At 42.2% G+C, this 23,110-nt stretch overlaps 1 pseudogene; it reads right to left on the bottom strand.

Moving 5' to 3' along the window:
• Window positions 1–10,012: 10,012 nt before the first annotated feature.
• The window catches only part of LOC148027047 (V-type proton ATPase subunit B 2 pseudogene), a 39,148-nt pseudogene continuing 26,050 nt past the window's right edge, over window positions 10,013–23,110 (bottom strand).

Here is a 23,110-nt window from a genome sequence, read left to right as displayed (position 1 = left end):
TCTCCACTCAGTCTTTAAACCTGAATCTGTAGCTTGATTTTCCAAAAGATCATCCAACTTTTCCTGTAAATCAGCATCAGCGGCTTGTAAAAATAATTCCACTTTTTGCATCTCCAAAGCTTACTGCTCAGTTCCATCCAACTGATCATAGCGGCTCTCAAACTCTCGCAGAAGGGCGGTAACTGAAAGTCCCTTATTAGGCATAGAAACCCATGCTAAGAAATTCCTGTGGTTCATAAGACCTGTATCCTCCAGGAAATATTCATCTTTTAATGCCTTCTTAAACTCTGCCCAACCAGCATGTGTTCCTTGAATTTCTGAAATTCGGACTTCAAGAGTGCGTACCACGATCCGCAAGAAGTAGCGGCTCCAAACATCTTGAGAAACCCCAAAAAACTTCATCTTTTCTTCATATAAATGCAGGTAAGTTGACACTTGTTGGCCATTGAACTGCTTCATCTCCTGTTGGACAGCTTTCAAGGCATCCATGGCATCACTATCACGTTTCGCGTGAGCTTGCTACTGCATATAGGTTGTAAATGACTGAAACAGGTTCTTCATGACATTGTCATCTGTCATCTCTTCTTGCGAGTCTCCCATCTTGCTGAAAGTTGACGCATCACTTTCATGTCGGGTTCACAAGAAATGTCGTAGAATTCATGCAAGAGCTACAGAACACGGGGTTCAAGAAATAGCAAGGAAAGAGGTTAACAAGAAGAACTCAAATTTTTAATGCCAAGGTACTCTATATTGTTTGTCAAGTAAATTACATGAGGTCCATGTTCAGAAAAATCTGTAGTATCTCATAAACTGTTTTGCATTCAGGTGTTTGAAGACAGTTATGCCTTTGGCACATAGGTTTGAAGAGACTTGAAGAGTTCTGTTGGAAAGAGTTCTGCTCGGCCGCAATTCTGAGCCTTTTTCTCGATTTAATCATTGAGCAATCAACCCATAAATCTGCCCAACATTCAGCACCAGTTCAAGGCTGTTCTAAGCATTCAAATTTCAGCAAAGTTTATAATTCCAACTAGATCTTCTAAGGGAAGAATCAGCCAACTCAGATATCTTTTGCGTGACCTTGAAATGCTGAAAGTGATACCTATAATCCTTAGCAACAATTCTATTATTACCACATGCTCATGGGATGACACATGCTTTATGAACTGTAAATGCAAAGTCACTGCCGTGTTTGAGAGCTCCTCAAAACCATCCAAAGTAAGCCAACGTCTGACGATCTTCCAAGATAGAGCATTCTCTGCAATTTGTAAAGCCTTTACAGCTAGATCAACAGAAATTCAGTGAGGATGATGATGACAACATGGGCACCCTGCAGTAAAGTGTTGATCATATCTGGAATATGCTGGAATGATTACACCTCATGACACTGCATCACAGTTCAGAAGCTGATAAAAAACACTGCGTGAATCTTCCAAGATTCCACACTTAGCATACCTATCAATAAGAACATTACCAACAAGAAGATCTGATTCAAAGCCACTTTTGATAGCATTCCAATGTACTAAGCGAACCTGTCACAATGTTCTGGAGTTTGTACAGTTCTTAAAGTTGGATTTCTCCCCCCTACAATTCTTCAAGCTGTCAGCAATGTCTGTCTCTTCCTTGTCCAGAAGCAAACCATTACAGCCATGAACTGAGGGAGTCCTTCAGGATCTGGAAACAAATGTTGAGCTTTGAGTGCAAACTTCTTAGCACCAGCGAAATCATGCTGCAAGAACTTCTGCTCTGCAATTTCCATCAATCGACCTGCTTCATCCCTATTGCATTCCATGTGATCAAAAGCTGCCTTTGAAATGGACTAAGTTCCTCCTCAGGAATCAATGAACCTCTCGCAGGACTTCAAAACTTTTACTCGGCAATTTCCCTCAACCGAAGAGCTGCATGACTATTGCATTCCATGTGATCACAGCCTGCCTTTGAAACATATAAGACGGACTAAGTTCTTCCTCAGGAAGCAATAAATGTCTTACAGCACTTTACTCATCATTCAGTTGGGCGATGGAAAAAAATAAAAACTCTGCTGCAACAAAGGATGATCATCATCATCCTTGAAATGAAAACTAGCACACACATCTTCTACATTCACAGCATGTGGTGTATTTGCAAACCCTGAATTGGCAGCAACTCATACCCCCTAGTGCGCACATCATCGATCCTCGTGGCATGTGGTATTTCTGCATCCATTTATACTGACAATTCTCGAGAGCCTCCACAGTAGTAAACCATCTTCACTGTCAAGCTGTTCAGGCCACTCATCCAGCTCCTGTGTTACAGCTAGTGCAAACATATGAACCCGGTACTGACCTTCAGGGCTACAGCCTCCTTGCTGACATTTGCTTTTTAAATCCCATGTTCCTAGGCAGTTCTTCAGCTGGCCACGAACACCTACTTCCTCATAAGCTTGCGAATCCGATATTCAACATCAAGGCAAGGGCAGCAGCGACATCGTCGGGCAGGTTGTTGATGCCTATGGTCTGTGCTATCACCTGGATGGTCACCTTCGGCATGATGCTCATCTCTCTCTCTCTCTCTCTCTCTCTCTCGCGTGCATTAACCAACCATTAATCATTCTGAGTTTTTTCACTGAGTATTCTCTGTCTGTCTCTAATCCAGGCGCAGCCGGCCATTCATAGTCTTTCAAAAATATTCCCCTTTTTCCTATCTTTTTCCCTCTCCAATCTCAACATAGCATTCGTAAGGCTATTCTGAAAGTACAAAGCTTTCTATCTTTCCCTCCAACTTTCAAAACAGAAAGCCTTCTCTTTTACTACTTCAATGATTTCTCCCATGAATCCATGGTATCAAATGCACCAATTTATAACCAACCTTTGAAATCAGATGTAGCAAAGGATTTCTATTGTGATCCAATCAAAGCAAGGTCCATAAGTTCAACCATGGATGACATGAACCACAAGCATCAGAAAATTAGCACGATAACATGATCTGACTCAATGCTTCAATGACCTTCGATGTCACAAAGCTCTCTGGTTCATCTCCCCCATCCGCCTCATTTGATTCCACGATTTCCTGCACTTTTCTTGGAGATCATCATTGAAATTATCAGCTTGATAATGTCCTTTGGCATTAGCTTTTCATATTTTTCTATCACACATACAACATGCATACAAACTGAAACACACACAAACACAAACACACAAGTGGAGTATGTACATTGGGTGCGGATACTGAAAGGACGGATTATCTTAATGCATCAATCACACACAATAAATCACACGTGAAAAGATAACACAAATGCACAACAAAAATGGAGGTGTTTACGGCTCAGATGCGCAGCAGCACGACAGCGCATGGAGCCACATTGACTCTACCTTCCCAGGCTTTGCCCGAGAGCCAAGGAATCTTTGGCTTAGTCTTGCTATGGATGGCATGAACCCATTCGGTCTATACTCAATTTCTTACAGTGTGTGGCCTATAGTCCTTGTCAACTACAATATCCCTCCATGGATATCTACGAAGAAATGACATCTCATCCTTAGCTTTTTTATTTTTGGCTGCTACAAAGTCAAAAATATGGATGTGTATCTTTTTCCATTAGTCGATGAGCTTAAGATTTTGTGGGAGGAGGGGGTCATCGTGCAAAATATGAGAAAGCGCGATGGTCGACAATCCACCAATATTTGAGCCATTCTTTGTGGATCATATATGACTTTCTGTGATTCAGAGAGTGATCAGGTAAGTAGGCTTCCGTTCTCATTGGTAATTTCTATCATAGCTCGTTTAAGTTTGTATTCACTAGATAGAGGTGTTGGGATAGGTCTGGTTACCTTAGGTTATCATGGATGTCCATTGTGTGGGCCACAGTCAGACTCTTGAAGGTCATGAACCATGAAGAACATGGTATATCAAGGACAAGCCGCTTTCTTGCTAGAGGGTCATGAACTCATGGAAGGTTTTCTTGGATGACCTCTAGCATGTATGAATCCCAAAGCTGGTACAAGCTGAAAATGGTCCACACGGAGTCACATCCAAATGGAATGCGATGGTTTTGAGTTTTCTACGAGTTGCCATATTGGACCCACTTACAAATCAACCACTTGTTGGATCCCATGCATATTTTCAAGAATGTGGGTAGTTTGCTATGGGACCACATCATAGGGGCACGAATGGATTTGAACGAGGTAGGCAAGATGAAGGTGCTTTGGCCGCAGTCGAGTGCTGATGGTCGCTTGCAGATACCTCACGCTCCTTGGGTTTTGTCAACTAAAGAAGATCGCATTGTGAAGCAAATAGTCAAATCTCCTAGAAGGTGCACCTTGGATTGAGATTGGTGGATACCTCATAAGAGGCTACATGTAGGGATATCAACCTTGTCTATTGTCATGCCAACAGCAATGTAGTAGACATCTTCACCAAAGCTCAACATCATGAAAAATTTGAAGTATTTCACAATGCTTTAAATTTTATGTCCTTTGGTGGATGATCCTTGTATGATGATCACTTATCACTCCAAGGGGGTTTATTGGATTTTACTCATGCTTATGCTCACATAAGAGTGTCAATGATTTGCATGTAGGATAGTGGGGCACTTTTTACTCTCAGTACGAGAGGTTTTCTTCCATAGTCACTTTTTTTTTCATCTATGTATTTATGTCACATACTTTGGTCACTTGCCACATATTATACACATTTGTGTGTAAATATACTTTAAGCCATTTACACAACCACAAAGTCTAAGGGTTGTACTTTGTACTTAGTGTCTCACTTGTCAATCAATCAAGTGTCGAGTAGTGACCACACACACACACACACACACACACACACACACACACACACACACACTACTACACACTCTCTCAAAGCTCCATCTTCACCAATATCAACAAGTCTTAGAATAAGTGCAAATTTGATAAACTTAGATGATAAAAATAATACATCCATAGATCAAAGCGATAACATTATTAAAGTTTTAGTGACTTAAGTGCATCCATTCAACATAAATGCTAACTTAGTCCTAAGTCCTAAACTTATTTGCCTTCATTTAGTTATTGAGTCTACAATGTACTCTTAAAATCAATGTTAAACACCAAATAAGTGGTGGAACCAATGTCAAACCATTGAGTATAAAACTAAGTCATGAACCTAGTGTACCCTACATCTAGTCTTTGAGATCATGAATATTGAGTCTACGAGAGGTATATGGTGAATATAGATTCAGTGGAGAATGCATTGAGTCCAATGTAGACATTGAACTTATGTGTATATCTGTAATAACTCCGATTCCTAAATAAACGCATTCTTCACATGAACCTCCTCTTAATAGGAGGTCATGAGGATAATTAATTGAATAATGGAAAAAAAATTAATTAATTATCCCTCTCTCCTCCAGCCGACTGTCGTGCTGGAGGAGAAGGGAATAACAAGGGCCATCAAGCTCCTTGCTGGAGCTCGCAAGCGGGTGGAGGCCATGCCAATGGCCACATGGAGGGAGGTACCTCTCCCTCACGCCTATAAAACCAAGGCCTCTAGTAGTTGGGGAGAGGATAAAGGAGGCCGTCAGACTGTCGATGCTGCCATAGAGGAGGAGAAGGCTGTGAGAGAGAAAATGTTGAAGGCCACGCTTGCTGCCGTAAAGGAGGGCTGTGTGGCTACTGTGAGGAGGGAGAGGTCGTGAGGATTCAGCACCGTTGCTGCCATTGAAGGGGAGGAGAGAGTCGCAGCTATCGGAGCAGCACCGCCATCACAAGGGAGTACGCCATTTGCTGCCTTTTCCATCCTCCACGTGGGGGCCCCACGGCAACTCCCATAAGCTTTAGAAGCTTCTTAGGAGGTTTCTAAAGCCTCCTAGGAAGCCCCCCTTCATGTGGACTCCTTAAATCCTTTCTTTAGAAGGTCTTTTTCACCCCTTGATTTCTCCCTTTTCCCCGTGGGGTCCTAGCCGATCTTGTAAAAGGCCATTAAGCCCCCTTCCCATGGCTTTATTAAACCTTACTCTCGAAAAGTTCCTATAACCACTTTTCCGCTCTTCGGGATTTAAAACCCTCCCCGTGGGTTCTCCCCACCCGCGGAATTCAAAGGCCCCTTAATCCTTTCTTGTGGCCTCCTTCAAAGCCCCTTTTCCGTGTTATCCCATCCAAGCTTTTATAAGCCCATTATGTTTTTTCTTTTTTCCCCCTCACGTTCTTACACAAGGGTTCATCTTAACCTCGGGGTCCCTTAGAACCCCCTTGCTATTGGCCTTCACAAACACCCTTTTTCCCCTTAGGTTCCCCACAAGTTCCCCTTTAGCCAAATTTAAGGAGGAAAAACCTATAAGGCCTTCTAAAGCTAACTCTAAAAGATGGTGAAATCAGTCTCACAAAGGGAGTTTCGCGTGCAAAGAGACGGCCAACATCATAAATCTGCATCCAAGACGGAAAGGCTGCATTCGCGATGGCTCCTAAGAAAGCACAAGGCGCAACCGTAGGAGGATCGTCTCCTAACATCCATGTGGACATTTCACCATAAGTCAAGGTTTTTCTTCCTAATTTTGATTTACATCGTTATAATTCAATCGTGCCTTGCATCATTTTTGGAGAAAGGATGCATCTTTTGATTTAAATACTTTGACTAATTTAAAAGAAATAGCTCACGATGGAAGGATTTGGTCATTAGTATATTTCAATAAAACAAACAAAATAAAGTGAGCATAAGATTTCTATGCATTTCTAGCAAGTGGCTTTATGCATTAATTAGATTAATTAATGTCCATCTTTACAAAATGGAATTATGATAGTACACTTCGATTAAGCATTGAAGGAATAAACCGCATATTGCATTATTGAACATCTTTTTTGAAATGATTCTTAAAGAAAGTTGCTAGCAACCGTAGGAAATTGCTAGGGCTGCATGAAGAAGATTTAACTCTAGGCAAATGGCCTAAAAAAATCAAGTCAACGAAAGGTTTTGCAAGAGTATGAATAATTGTCCTGATATAGTACCTTTCTTGGGTAAAGTGACCAAGATACGAGGATTAGATATTTGCTTGGAAGCAAAAGACCAATCAATAAATTGGAATAATATATGAACTTAAGGTATTGACTAAGTCAGGTTAATAGGGCACGGCCCTAACCCAGGATATAGGGTTAACAAATAAATCCTTGGGGATCTTGCCAAGTCGCAATTGACCCCGGATCGAGTGCTAGATGCATTCAGAAAGAAGGATTCACTCCTTAGCAGTTGGCCAAATAACGACCAATGGAAATGATTGTGCTTGTGATAGTTTTAAGAGCATTGTTTTGCTTTGTTTACTCAAAGAATTAAAGGATGAAAAGATATCTAATGCTTCAGGCTGAAGGCCTAAAGGGAGAGGCAGTTTCAATTACCCCCGATTGCCTGCCTAACCCTAACCAACGGGGTTGTTAACCGCGCCGGAAAGGTGGACCGAACCCGCCGCGAGAGGTCTCTCCGTTGAGCACTACTTGGAGCAAGAGGACACTTGGGTGCCAAGGGGGCTCTGGTCATAAATCCCTCACCTTCCGGGCCCTGCATAAGAGGCCAACGTGACTCGGGATTGGATCTGGAGGCTCGCATACTAGTCTACGGGCGGAATCTCGAATTAGTAATCCCTGTGGATTGCTGGATAGCCTTCGGGTGGATTATGGATAAGCCTACGGGCTGGACTTTATGTATTTCAAAGATAAATATGATAACCTGTTGAAAAGGAACTTGTTTGACATTGTTTTTCTATGTCAAGTGCTATGATTACATGAAGGAACCAGTGCCTAACGGGCTAATTAAGAAAGCTGATTGATACATGTCCAACTAAATGTGTTAGGCAATTAAATAACTAAACAACCTGATGAAAGTGCGGAGGATGTGGCCATGGGTCTGTCCTATGGATGGGTGGTCCCGGTTGGCCGGGAACTTTTCTCAATCATGATGGATAGCCAGAAGATCGTTCAAAGAACACGAACAACAAAAGCGTTGACCTAGAGCCTAAGTTATAAATGATCCCGACTTACGCTGTTTTAGGGGAATGGAATGGGACTATGCCTTATGGCAGAGAGGTTGAGCTTGGCATCCCTCTTGTTTCCCATTCTCCTTGAACCAAGTGTAGCATGAATCCACTTCGGACCTGGCATTTCTGCGTAAAGTAGTTCGCTCGGGTTCGATGCTAGTTGCCGTTAGGAAATGACCAATAGGGAAAATCCTAATTAAGGTCGGTCCTAAGTGGGAACGGCTAGAATACTTCCGCTACGTGGCAGACACGGAAAGTCCTAGATCACAAACCCCGTAACATTCCATGGGAGTATCGGGCGGAGCTTTCTAGACATCCCTTCTTATGGACTTCCAAGACGTGTCCTGAAGATTACAGGTGGACACGTTACAATATCCTAGTCTCAAGTTGAGTTAAGGATTAACTTATAGCTTAATTTCTCTAAAATTCAATACATGACATAAATTGTAGAAAGTGTAGTGACATAAAGTCCTTAAGCAATGAGGGAAAGTGTATGCTAGTTGAAAAGCTACTAAAAAATGTACTAGGCTCAACTATCAAATCAATCAAGTCTTTTCATACTATCATGGTCTCCTTCTTGTTCTTCTTCTTTTCCCCATAGTTCATTCTCATCTCCTTACTCAAACCATGTTTTGTAACATGGTATCAAAACCTCTTTCCTAGAGGTTGTGAGGTTGATTCTCATCTTCTTGCTTATACTATGTTTTCTAGCATGGTATCAAAGCCCCTTTTCTAAAGGTTGTGAGATTGTAGGAGCTTTCATAGTTGCCATTCAAAATTTGGGAGTTCAAGCATTGGGGGTGCTACTATCCAAGAATCTTTTGGAGTGAAGATTGACGATTGGTAGCTGAAAAACTCATTCTAGGTCATCATCAACCAAGTTATAACTCTTCATTGTGCCCATTATCAATTTAAATCCCTATTTGGATGGCTTCCATTATCAAGAAGAAGAGGAAGGGTAGCCATTGGAGGGGTTCCACAAGTTCTATGTATTAAAGTTTTTCATCATCCATTTCCAAGGGTATTGCTTAAGATGTGTGCTTAAGGGGCTCGCTTTAAACCCCAAACATAAGGCTTGTACCTAAGGGGGCATCCTTGAACAAGCAAAGGGTCTTCTATCTATGACAAAGACATAGAATAAGAAAGAGTGTGAAGTGGTTTTTCATTGGAAATGAGAGCTTTGAGCTCTAGAAGTCATTATCATTTTATCTCAATATATTCTGGTTATTATAGATTTTGGTTTTTCATTGAATGTTAAACCATGTCTACATGTCTAGTGGGTAGTTTACGCAAGACTTCAAGAAGCGCGCTCTATAGTCTCGGCGAGGAGCTCAATGCTCAAACTAAACCACTCTCATAGAATTTTGATGACGAATGCTTCGAAGAGGACAGGAGCTTAAAGCTCGAACTCAATCCACCCTCATATACAACTTGATGTTGAAAACTTCAAAGTAGACGAGGGGCTCAATGCTCAACCTCAAGCCTCTCTCTTCAAATTTTATGGCAAAGCTTCAAAGAGGCGAGGAACTTAAAGCTCAACTCAAGAGCCTCTCATGCATGGTCTTGATGGAGAGATCAAGGAGGACTCTTTGCACCTCTTCTACCCTCCTTATATCGTTTTTTCTTCCACACGTTGAGTTTAACTTTGTGGGATTTCTACTTAGATTGTTTAAAGCTAAGATTTTAAAGCTCAACGCATTTAGAAAAAAAAAGCAATAGAGTTAATAGCTTAAAGATTTCCAAAAGCTAACTTAAGCTTTAAACATTTTTTTTGTTTGCAATCATGCCCATCTTGCAAAAATTGACGTTGAAACTTCTATGTACATTCCAAAAATATGCCATCGACTATGCCTTGAATATACTGCCGTCTCCTTGCTTGGATCATCGATCTACTCAGTTTTTAGGGGGCTTAGTGGTAGATAATATACCCACCTTTGCAGCTTCTGAGGAAGAAGCTAGAAAATGTCATACATCTGATCCTTGAAACCTTGTGAAAGCATTTCATCAGCTTCATCCAGCTTAAACATCTTTATGTAGTCATGACAAAGACCCAAGGATTTGCCGAAGCAGCTCTGTTGGAAAATTTCTTAGTAAAGTCTAGGTGAGATTGAGAGACTAGATGATATCCCAAGTGTCATATGCTCCTTGAGCCACAAATATATGCTCAAATTTCTCCAAAAACTCCAAGTATAGCAAGTCTTCTGATGACAAGGTCTCCTCTCCAACCATAGCCTTCATTGCATGCACATCCTTCCCACATTACAAGATATAGGCCTCCTACCAATGTTCAAAGTGACAAAAATGTTCATTAAAAATTTTTTCCCCATCTTCGTTAAACATGTGTATTAGCATCTCAACGAAACCATCACAATTGGGTCGGTTTTGCGACGCAATACCGATGCCCATACCGATGCCACTAGTGACAGTTTTTTACGACGCATATTATGACTCCAATAGCAATGCATGCAGTAAATTTGCAATGCTAATAGCGATGGTTAGAGAGAAAATAAATTTGTGGCATGGTAGCTAGCACTATGTGTTCTATTTATATTCTACAAATGGATTACATGCTAAGTATGCAATGGCCGTCAAAATGAGCGCAAAATGTGCTTGAACCCACAAGACTGATACATAGAATAAATACAAGATCATTGATGAAAACTCATGAGATAATGGGAAGATACAAATAATGATAATAACATAGTACATAGAAGATGCCTACATAAATCCAGGACCAAAAAGGAAGAGGATATGTGCTATAGGAATCTAAGCAAGAGTTATAGATTCTCACCATCCAAAAGCTCATCCTGACACAAAGGAGCATTGAACGGAGTTTGCAAAAAAAAAGATGCATATTAATCCACCATACATAATGCATTTTAATAAAAATAGTAACTACTGACAAGAAAGATGAGTAACTTACTGGGCCGTTGCGTGCATAGTCTATTGATCAATGTAGTGAGACCATGTCTCTTTGTATATCGAGTCTCTAGACTGGTGGGATCGCGGTTTGTAATGGAGTGTTGCAATGAAAACAAAATAAAACAGTTAGAAACATGACTGTCAGTACAAGAAATATTGGGAAAAAGAAAGCGATAAGAATAAAAGAAAAACTTACAAAGTTCTCTAGATAAGTACTCCTATGGCAACCACTCCCAAGATGATGGACCACCCCTGCTTCCAATCCTGCCCTCGCTGCCTCGTGCTACTGTCTCCAACATCCTAGAGAGTTTGTAGCCTCCTCCCTAAGTCTCCGCCAGTCATCTATGTTGTCATGCCGCTACGCGCACACTGTGTAAAAAAATCTAGAGTGTGGCTTCCTTTTAGATTTAGAGAGCCAATGCCACTTTAGGCATTAGTGTTAGTGTCCATGGTTCAAAATATTAGATTGTTTTTACAAGTTTTTAGCCAATTTTTTATATTCTAGATATTATCTCTTGTAAAAATCCAGAAAACTATAGATAACTTTTAGATTAGGATGACATGTAAAAGAAAGCATATATCTTTCAGCCAATTTGAGAGGATTTTATATAAAAAGAGAGATTGACGAAATCGCGCAACGAGCGATTGCTATTTTCAAGCAATAAACATCACTCCAAAGTGGAAGATGAAGGAGTGATTTGGCAGAGTTTGGCCAAGCCTCCTGGTATATAACCCCCCCTTTCAGAGCCAATGGAGGGATCAGATAAGTGATGTGAGCAGCATAGAGAAAGGTATTATTTTGTACACGTTTTGTCTATTAGAATTATATTTTCTCATAATACTGAGAGAAACTGATAGGCTTCATCTGTGTTAGTATTCTTCTATATATTCTAATTCTTTTTCGGAGTATTCTTGTACATCTTTAATCTCTTTGAATCCCTTCTCTTCCATCTATTCCTCTCCCTAAATCTACCTTCACCTTGTTGTCTCTTATCTTCAAAGACTTGGCTTGAAACCTTCAACCCTACGCGCTGCAACATTGGTGAACCCAACATGAAGGTTGGTGTAAAAGAACTCCAAGATGGGGAATTCTTTAGGAGATGCTCTACAACAATTGGTATGCATACTGCAACAAACTCAGCAATAAAAAATCCAATTGTTACAATAACAACAACAACAAAGGCAAGACGAAGAGAAGATTGATTCCACAGCTATCAAGGCCCTAGAGGAAGTTGGGCAGAAATTAAACAATTTAATGGTCAAAATGTCTCTGTTTTTATTCGCTTGTATGTTGAAAAATTGCTCTTCTTTGGTGTACCATAATATGCATGGAGTCACTATTTTGCCAGACTAGCCAAGCATGGTTTTCAAGAGAGAATCCATGGTCTTTTTCAGCAAGATGCAGATTGGGCTACATTCAAACAAGCCCTACACTAAGAATTCTTCTTAAAAGACTCTCGTCTAATGACGAAGAAAAGTTTCGCTAATTGGGTTGAGAAACCCAACAAAGGTTTAGTTGCAACAGCTTTATACCATGAATTTGAAAGTAAATTTGGAGAATTTGATGATTCTGAAGACCAACAAAGTATGGAAGGTCAGAAGATTGAATTATTCCTTAAGGCTATAGATCCCATTCTGCAAAAAAATCTTGCTGATCGCCTAGAAGATGCTACCTCCGAATCAGGAGTCAAGACTGCATGGATAAATGTTACTTATGCAGTTAACATGATTGCTCAAAGAGAGTGGGTGCGACTAAGATTGGGCTCTACTTCAACATCAATAACTCCATTGATGGAGCTTGTTCCACCTTCAAAATCCCCTATTTCTTTAACTAATCAACCAACTCTTTCTTCTTCTGTTTCGTCTAAAAATGATGTGATGGATGAACTTATTAAAAGCATGGGTGACCTTCATCTGAATCTTATAGAAATGAGTTCCAAGGTGAAGAAGCTAGATGTCAAAGTTGAAGAACGAGGACAATCATAATCTCAAAGACCCATGAGAAAAGGCTTTAAGAGGCATTGTATTTGGTGTGACAGCCAACAACATGAGAAGAGGGAGTGCTCAGCCTTTGGTGAGGCTGAAGCATAGAAGCTCATCTTTTGGAAAGATGTAAAAATTCATGGAGCTCAAACTAGTCTTGGAGCCAAATTTTGACAATGGTGGAATGACAAAAAGATTAGAATATTTAGCTATAATGAATGCCTACGTAGAAATTGATGTAGCTACCTATGGACTGCAAATTGAGCCAACTAAATCAAGTTTGAAAGCATGTAAAGCTAATGTGCAATCTAAAGTATGGATGCAGGCACTAGATCAAATGGAACGTGGTAAAGTGGTAAAGCAACCAAAGAAGATTTGGCTAACACGAGTCAGTGCATTCGAGGAATAATTGGTTGGAAAGAATAGGTAGATTCTTTCTTCGCCTTTGCACATTTAGCTGACGTCAATCATAAAGAAGACTTGATTGAAGAAAAGAGAATAAGAGAAGATGAACCAGGGCCTTCCTCTTCTGGCCCTCCAAAACGGGTACTAGAAGAACGCCTAAACAACCAAAGCTTGCTAAAAATATAACCCCAAATCAAGAGATGGAAGATGCGCCACAAACAAAAAAGACCGAAGGAAAGAAGAAAGGCAAGCAGCTAGGCTACAAATTGCAGTCTGACATAGAATCTACAACCGATCTCAAACGAGTCCTAGGAGAACAAATTCTGGGAAGCAAAATGAAAATTCGATGATGTAATTATTAATGTAATCAAAAGGAAAAGACAATATGTTGGTGATGAAGTTGAAAAAATAGTGCATGCTTTTTTGCAAGTTCTTGGAGTTTTTTTGCAGGATGAAGAGAAGCTGACTTCACAAGGAATTCATCTTGAAGCAGTTAAAGAATTAATTACAGCAATTGAAGTTAAAGATAAAGAAAGCATGAATGCAAAAATTAAAGAAGCAAAAGCTGAAAATGTAATGGTTGGCTGGTCCAAACTAGTTGGGCCGAGCCTGATGGGACCTAAAACGGGCCGGCACTGGCTCATGCACTAGCCAGGCCTCGTCACTACGCACAAGACAACCCCTCGGCCTCGCGGCCAGGAGCGTCTGTCGAAATCTCTACCTTCCTAAACATTGCGTTTGTAATACGTTGTAGTCCAACTGATCCTAACCCAATATTACTCCTCAGAGGGAGTTCCTTTCACATAGCCAAAAGGCTCGAATCACATCCACATGGGGTTCCTCCTACGGCTAAATGCCGTCAACCCTCTGCGACTCTCCTACACCTTGGGGATTGGCCCCTCAGTGCGTCGCTCGACATATAACCACATCGCACACAAGTCGCTCAAGGTACCAAATAAGCGTGTCTAGGAATGTACCATTTCTTCCTCATTTGTTTTCCCCTAGACCCCACGACTAGCCTACAGCTTAGGGTATCCTGTCTCTCACTCAACGTAGGGTCAAAGTCCTAATACAAACAAGTGCTATGCATTTCCAGGAGCTGGCTTCTGATACCTTTAACTTTCTATATGATCTATGCATTTCGTGGATGTCTAGTGCTCAAACATTTAGCAAACAGTATCGTGCACAAGTGCAAAAACATCCCTTACATGGTTTCTTTCTACCGATTGTATGCTTCGTTGCATGGGCCTAGCACCGAGGTGATCCTCGTGCTACTAGGCTCTTAATTTTAATTATTTTTCATCCTAAATGCTATGCATAGAAATCAGCAACTTTTCCATTATTTCAAGCAGCATTTAGACACTTTTTATCTATTCTACCCTCCCGCGTTTTAGTATTGCTTCGTTGCATGGCATTTTACGGCTTTTTCCATTATTTTTTCATATCAAAAGAGGAAAAAAACCGAACTAAAACACGGAAGCAAGGCTAATATGAAGCAAATCTTCATGCCTCAGCCTCACTATACATTCACGGACATTGCTAATAATTTTCCTAATTTTCCGAAGCCCAAAATATAATTTTCTCCTATTTTAAGGGTTTTTTTTCACCATTTTCTTGCAATTTTTTCCATTTTCTCCCATTTTTTAATTGCTGAAAATTAAGTTCAGTTTATGGGCTGTGGCCCTTAGTTCATTTCAGCAGAAAAAGAATTTTAGTAGGTGTGGATTAATTTATTGTATCATTTTTAGCCCAAAAACCCTATTTTCCTTCTTTTTTATGGTTTTTCGTGTCTCGGTTTTCTATTTTCTACTATCCCGCACATGTTTTTCTGATTTTTAAATGATGAACAGCCAGAAAACAACTCAAAGCACGACATACTCAAAACTCAATCCATATGAACACATTTTTATCAACCAAATTTGCATCAAAAGGCCATTTTCTTTGTAAAAATAATTATTACCGTGTCTTGCGGGTTTTTCCATTAAATTTGGCACATCCCACGACTGATTTCCAGCCATGAATTCTGCTTGGAATTAGCAATCTACAATGATTTGGCATTGCCCTTCAGTCTCGTCAAGAATCGGCATCCATCCGGCCATCCATTTCCATTCTACTCTTCCACGCACGAACGGGGGTTAAGAGAAGAGAGAAGGAGGAGAGAGAAAGAATGATTTTCTCTCTCTCTCTACAGTCCACCATTGTGGGAGCGGAGACCGGCGATACGGAGCGTAGGATAGATGTAGTCAACCTGTGTGCTCTCTCATATGCCTTACATGGAGGCTAGCATCTCGATTAGGGGGGGGGGGCGCCGTTTTTTCCGCGTGAAGAGGACGAGTTCAGCCTGCCGCCTGATTCAATCAGTTTTTGGGTGGGGGGGCTCCCAAAGGGCACCCCCCACTAATCACACCCTTTGCCTCTTCAAATTTGGCCACTCTCTTGGGCGTCCCGGCCGGTTCCCGTCCAATTTCTGCATACGGACTCCGATCGTCAGTCTGAAAATTTCTGTGAGCTCGTCTCGACATCCCGCACTGACTGGCAGCTCCACTGACTGGCACAGGCGCACGGAAAAATTATGAAAATTCTCAGAGTGTGGTACGGGCGCCCGTCAAGCACTTGACGCTTAAAATCGTCCTAGGTCGAGCCGCCACCTTCGTGGTTGAGCATTTTTCCCCGCATTTCCACATTTTTCTCCTATTTTTAGGCACGTTCCGGGCCTAAAATGGATCCTTCATTGGCGACCACGGGATAGGACGACTCAGTCCGTCGAACCCATGAACATATCTGCACATAAACAACCAAAGGAGCATCAAACTGCTACAAAACAAATATGCAATAAAACACAGCACAATGCTCACCCTACCCCTGACAAAACCAAGGCATGAAATCCACGAGGAGTAGGCCCAGCATAATCTGTCAGAAAGCCTGAAGCTAGTTACTAACCGAGTGCTTCAACACGGCCAGACTAAAAGAATTGTCAAAGAGGTTGCCCTAAGTGGTGGTCTGAACTGCCTACCTAACTAAGGACAACTAAACCAGGAGCTCCTCCTAGGCGAGGACTCCTATAGCCTAAATTTTATTTCATCATATTTTCTTTTTAGGGTCTCATTTTCCATACTCGGGCGTGTAAAAAGGAGGGAGCTGAGCGTAGTGACCCAAGGAGGACAGGGCATCGGCCTCGGGTCCTGTCTCGGTACCTAAGAACCTACCAAGCCCTCGCGAGGCGACACTTAATCCTTTTCTGACGCTCACTTTTGTTTTCGCTCCAACCTTCTTGATTTTCTTTTTTCTGGCAAGATGTCACCCCAAGGAAAGGCAAGGCATTGGCCCCGGGTCTGATTCGTCCCCAGGAACCTACCAGGCCTTCGCAAGGCGATGATCAACTGCTTCTAAGATTTTTCTTTTCTTTTCTTCTTTTAGGGGTTAGAACCCCTTTTTACACACCTCCGTATTTATATTTTTCTCTTTAGGTGTTCAGGGTTTTTTCCCTTTTTATCATCATCAATTTTTTTTCCTGTGGAAGGCTTCTCTATCGGCCTCACAACTAATAGAGACTCCTAGAACGGCTGCCTAGCAAGTCAGCAGAACAGGGTCACTAGAACTGCCTTCTAGGACAGATCTTTCAATGTCTGCCAATGCCTTCACAGGAGGCAACAACTAGTCAGACCTCCTTCAGATATACCGAACCTAAACCTGGGACTTCATGCCTTGGTTGCCGGTCCCCAACAAAAATACATCCCCTCGACAAGTACAAATACACATATAACATGAAAGAAAGGTACTCATAAAGGAGAGGTATCACTTGGATTGACCACAAGAAGCTACCATCGCAGCAAAAGGCTCCTCCAGTCTCCACCAAACGCCATGAACCACGAAACCTGTCCAGCACGACACTTAAAACAAAAACCGATTAAACGCACCCACACCAGACAGGGGAATGGCCCTCTTGGCCTAACAAAATCAAACAGTACTACGCATAACATCCTCCTGGAAACAACTGCGATAGACATCAAAGCATAACATTCCCAGGGGGACAGGGCTCGTAGCCCTAAGCTAAGTGCATTAAATTATGACCCATCCCTCCTGCGTATATTGCAAGAGGTGTTCGCATCACATGTCGTCTAATTATTCTGTGGGTCCAAGATAATAAAGGCAGATGAGTCTCGCCTACCCTCTGCATCACCCAGATCAACCATCGTCTGCCAAAGAGGGCATGTTCAAAAAGCATACCCCACAAACGACCAGGTCCTGTCTCATCGTCAATAGATATATCGGGACTAGGACCACAATTAAAGAAGAGGTATTCTTCATACGCAAAATTAGCCAATGAATCGGCAAACTGATTTCAATTTCGTGGAATCAGATGAAAAGACACTCTATCAAATTCGTCTAGCAGGGCTATGGCAGTATGATGGTACATGGAAAGGATGGGATTTCGTACCGTGTACGTCCCATTGAGTTGGTTTAAAACCAATTGAGAGTCCCCTTTCACCAACAACTGGCGGATACCACCCTTCTTTGCAATATTCAAACCCATAATCAGGGCTTTGTATTCAGCCATGTTATTGGTAAAATTCACCCCGAGATAAGCAGCTAACTTCATGACAATGCGTCGTCGGGGGTCTCGGATGACAACTCCTACACTTCCTTTTTTGCATGGACCCCTGGACGCCCCATCAAAGTACATGATGTACGTCCATAAAGGGCCTACCCGCCATCTTGAACTCTACTCGTAATGATGGTAATCGAAATTCAGCATATTTAACGGGTGGACTGTAGGCTCCATCCCTCCATCATCATTGACTTCAATAGGGATGCTCATCAAAATTTGTAGGCAGTGATGGCAGAAGACCTTGATCTCCCAAATGAATGTATCATCTTCTTGCTCAGTCACCTTGTAACCTTTGCTCCACCAAATGAGCTTTCCCTGATGATACCTCTGTTCTAAATATGGGTGCTCTAAATAAGGGATCGGGCGACCCATCAACCTCTATCAATATTTCCTTGCAGATGTTTGATCGATCTCACCTAGACCTGCAAGGCAGTCATAGAATTAGTGCAATCTGAAATAATAAGGTTTAATCTTATTAAGATTAACCTTATTCTTAAATTCTATCCCCTCAAGGTCAGCTAACAAGACTGTGGATTTATTCTTTCCTATTCTGACGATCCTATAGGGCCCGTCCCATTTGGGCTCTAGCTTGCCTGGAAATAATTCACGTCGTGCATCATAATATAGAACAAGCTGTCCTTTCTTGAAGGTGTATTTCTTGGCTTTGAGGTCATGGAGCTGCTTCATTCAGCGCTTGGCCACTTCTTGGTGGAGTAAGCTCTGCAGCTTAATCTCATCTAAATGTGCCAGTGTCGTCAAGCGCTCAAAAAGTGCGTCTTCATCACTCAAAGAATGATTAATGGCAAACCGAATAGTCGGCAGCTCAATCTCTAAAGGCAAGACACACTCCTCCCCATATACTAACTTGAACAGGGTATGGCCAGTGGCTCGTTTGAAGGTCGTATTGTAGGCCCACACTGCCACGTATAACTTTTTATCCCAATCCCGTTTCTTTTCCGACACAATTTTGGACAGGATGCCCACAAGCCGCTTGTTGGTGCTTTCTACTTGCCCATTCGCTTGCGAATTATATGGGGTTGTCTTGTTATGCTTAATTTGCCAAGTCTCAGTAAGGCTTTTAATCACCTTATTCAGAAAGTGCGTCCCACGGTCCGATACTATCTCCTTTGGTGGACCGAATCGGCATATTATTTGTTCCAACAGGAAACTAGTGGTCTCCTTTGCATTGTCCTATCGTGTTGCGCGTGCTTCTGACCACTTAGTAAAATAATCAGTCGCCACGATAATATATCGCTTTTGCGCAGTGGACGACGGCGTAATAGGGCCAACGAAGTCGATCCCCCACTTCTCAAACGGAAGTATTGCCATTATAGGTGTCAAGCGTCGCTTCCTATTCTCTCGGCTATCATGCCGTTGACAAATATCGCATCTTTTGACGTACTCAAATGCATCTTGAAAAATAGCTGGCCACCAATATCCCGCTCTTAGTGCTTTTTGTGTAGTTAAGCGTCCAGCAAAATGCCCTCCGCAGGCGGAGTCATGGCACTCTGCTAAAATAAACGGGACCTCGTCAGACATCACGCATCGACGATAAATGTCATCAACACCTTGCCGATACAACGTGCCTGCGATGACGGTAAATTTCAAAGCCTGTTGCTTGATCTTGCGCTTTTCTGACGCTGATAGACCAGCTTCAGTCTCCCCCGTCGATAAATAATGTGTTATTGCTGCATACCAAGAGGGAATGGATGGTGTGTCAATCCTGAACAACGATTCTAAGTCACTACCTTCAACCAGTGTTTCTTTTGGCTCGCCAAAATCCACAAGGCACTCTACAATGCCCTGCAACCTGGGTGGCTTGCTCTTGACCTCATAGTCAAACTCTTGTAACGTTATCAACCACTTTGCCAAGTGGTCAGGTGGTTGCAACTTATTCATTAGCAATCGTAGACCTTCCGCCTTTGTATAAAGAACAACTTTTTCATACAGGATATAATGCCTGAATTTCTTGGTCGCAAAGACCATAGCCAAGCACAGCTTTTCCATGTATGTATAATTGATCTCAGATACACCTAGCTTTCGACTGGCAAAAGCAATTGGGTGATACCATTTCTCTTCCCAAATTTGGGCTAAACAGCAGCAGCTGATACTATACATGGTGGCTGCTGAAAATATATAAAACACCTCACCTCTTTTAGGTGCTTTTAAAACGGGTGCTCTTGCTAGCTCTTGTTTCACATCCTCGAATGCTACCTTACAAGGGTCACCCCATATAAACAAACAGCTAAAGGACAATAAATTTGTAAGAGGCAACGTTCTTTCTGCTAAGGCGTTGATGAATCTACGGTAGTAACCAACCAAAGACAGAAAGCTACGAACCTCTTTCGGAGTGCGTGGTGGACCCATGGCAACTATAACTTTGACCTTTTCGGGGTTTGTCGCAATTCCTACCGGACTGACCACATGATCCAGCAATAGCCCATAAGGTACTCCAAAAACACACTTCCGTGGGTTTGGGGCGATGCAAAATTGTCTACAGTGCTAAAAGCATTTTCTTAAAATGAGCAACTGCCTTCCTCTCACGGTGGTGGCCCCTAAGTCATCAATAAACACCTTCAACTCTTCAGGGAATATGTCACCGAATGTCTTATCTACTGTTCGTTCCCACGAACCAGGCGCATTGCATAAACCAAAGGCCATCACATGGTACGCAAAAGTACCAAATACAGTAATAAAAGTTGTTTTCAACTTGTCCTCTTCTGCAATTGCCATCTGGTTATATCCTGCAAAGCAATCCATAAACGAATATATCTCCCTACCTGCTAATTGATCCAAAATTTGGTCAATAAATGGCAACGGGTAGTAGTCCTTAACTGTCTGCTTATTCAGCTCCCTAAAGTCTATACATAAACGGATTTGATTATTCTTCTTCTTTCTAATCACAACTGGCGAATACCATTCCGTGTGTTGCACAGGAAAAATCAAACCCACTTTTCGAAGCTTCTGTAACTCTTCAAACAGGCTGTCCCTCAATTCGAAAGGCATACGCCTTACTTTTTACCGTACAGGACGATTGCCCTCTTTCAACGGAATTGTATGAACAGCAAGACTAGGAGGAATGCCTCTCAACTCATCATAACTCCAGGCAAAGATATCGCGGAATTCCTGGATCAAGGCCACATAGTCCTCCCTTTCTGCTGAGCTGAGCATAGAACCTAATTTGATTGGCCGCGAATCATCAGGCATACCAAGGTCTAGCTCGATAACATCTGCATCTCTTATACGATCTTGGCCCTCTATCGGCTCATTCAAAGTGATCTGATAGATGTCCTCCGTGGTGGATCCCTCTTTGGACTCATCACTCGATGATGTCTCACTGGCAGATAAATCTTCTAATGTCTCCAATTCTGTAGAAGATAGAGGAGCTCTCTCACTCTGCGGGGACTCATGATAAGCATCAACCACCATACGCTGGGCACCTCTGTCGAATATTAGTCGACCGGTAGGTATATCTACTTGGCAATCCGCTTGCAAGATCCAAGGTCGTCCGAGTAATACTTGGTAACTTGGACGCCCTGCAAAACGAATCACCCTAAAGTCCAACAGGCATTCTACATTTGCAACAGTGACATGGACCTTAGTAATGCAGCCTTTTGGCTGTCTCAAATTATCATGTGCCATTCTGAGAATTGTGGAGGTATCTTTCTGGATCGCAAGACCCAACCTTTCCATCAGTTCAGAACTCATAATGTTAACAGATGATCCCGTATCGACAATGGCATAATCTACTAATATCCCATCGACATAGGCTGCAACCCTTGGGCAATGCTTCTCAGCATGCTCAAACCAATCATCACCAACTCGCGCAATACCCAAAGGTTCTACAATATACCCGGTACGTAGAATCTTTCTAAATTCCTGACGTACTCCTAGGGAAAGCTTAATAAGCTGTAAAAGATTCACATCCGGCTTGACTTCGCAAAGAGAGCTCGCCAAATCGAATTCATGATAGTTCGATAGAGCTCGCTTTTCACGCCAAACCATCCGCTCTTTAGGTCATTGAACTGGCTTTATTGCCTCTTTCTTAACTTTCACCTTCTTCTTTGGTGGTTCCTTATTGGCTCCTCTACCCTTTTGACCTCTTGTAAGTACAGCTCGCAAATTAGAGGTTTCAGCATCGTTAACGCGTACAGCCTCAATCAAACTAACCCCACTACCACTTGGTAGCTCCTCCACTGTAGTCTTTGGTCGTTGAAGTATTTGTTTAGGCCCGTCCTCTCGCTGGGAATCATTTCCTTGGGCACGATGATTAACAGGCCCTGGTTGCCGACTTCCTTGCTGGAGGGAACTGATCTTACTCCAGCAAGTAGCTGCTAAATGGCCAGATTTTCCACAAATGTCGCACTTAACATTTGGGCAATTTCTTGGATAGTGCTGCCCACCACACCATTTGCAACTAAACCTCGACGGTGCACCCTCCTCTGGGTATCTACTTCCTATCAAATTTTGTTGTTTTTTAAGGAAGTTGACATCAACGGCTATTTGTCGATACTGCTCCGTAATCATATCGGTATAATGTTTCATCATGTCCTTAACCTCGCCAAGAATATTGGAAGAACTCGACTCATAGCCTTGGTCATTACCATGTCGTTCCATCGGCCTAACAATTCGATTAGGCACTGGTTGTTGAGCCACAGGCATGGTGTTAGAATTGACCGCCTGGCTTCCACCATTTGGAATCATTTGACTGCCCGTAGACATCGACATGCTAGGGGGAGTTGGTAATAAAGGGACATTCTGCATCATGTTTCCTCTCCCATTAGGGTTAGCCGTCGCCATCCCTTGGCCACTACTGCCATTGGCCATTGCCACATTATTTCCCAATACTAAACCTATATTCAAATTGCCTCGAGAAGCATAGGCTGCTTGTAGTCGGGATTCCACCTCTTGTGCTCGTGTAATGGCAGTATCTATATCCCCCAAGGGGACACTACTCAACTGCAATTGGATATTAAAGTCCAAACCATGTAGAAAATATTGCAATTGGGCAGCTGCGGGGATAGGAATAGAGGTGTCCAACTTACGGAAAACCTCTTTTATTTTCTTCGCATAAACATGAATATCCTCGTGTGGTTCTTGGCGGGTCACGTTAAGTACACGCAACCAATATTGCCCACCCCTTTCAAGGGCAAACTCCCTTCGAAAAGCTCCATAAAATGAATCAATATTCAATATGGTTCCGGCTTCTAAACCAT

The sequence above is a fragment of the Lygodium microphyllum genome, chromosome 13 (genome assembly GCF_053477565.2).
Source record: "Lygodium microphyllum isolate KBCC chromosome 13, Lygodium_microphyllum_v1.1.10, whole genome shotgun sequence".
In the NCBI taxonomy this organism is placed as follows: domain Eukaryota; kingdom Viridiplantae; phylum Streptophyta; class Polypodiopsida; order Schizaeales; family Lygodiaceae; genus Lygodium; species Lygodium microphyllum.
The sequence above is the reverse complement of the archived record's forward strand: the minus strand, read 5'-3'. Positions and strand labels throughout refer to the sequence as shown.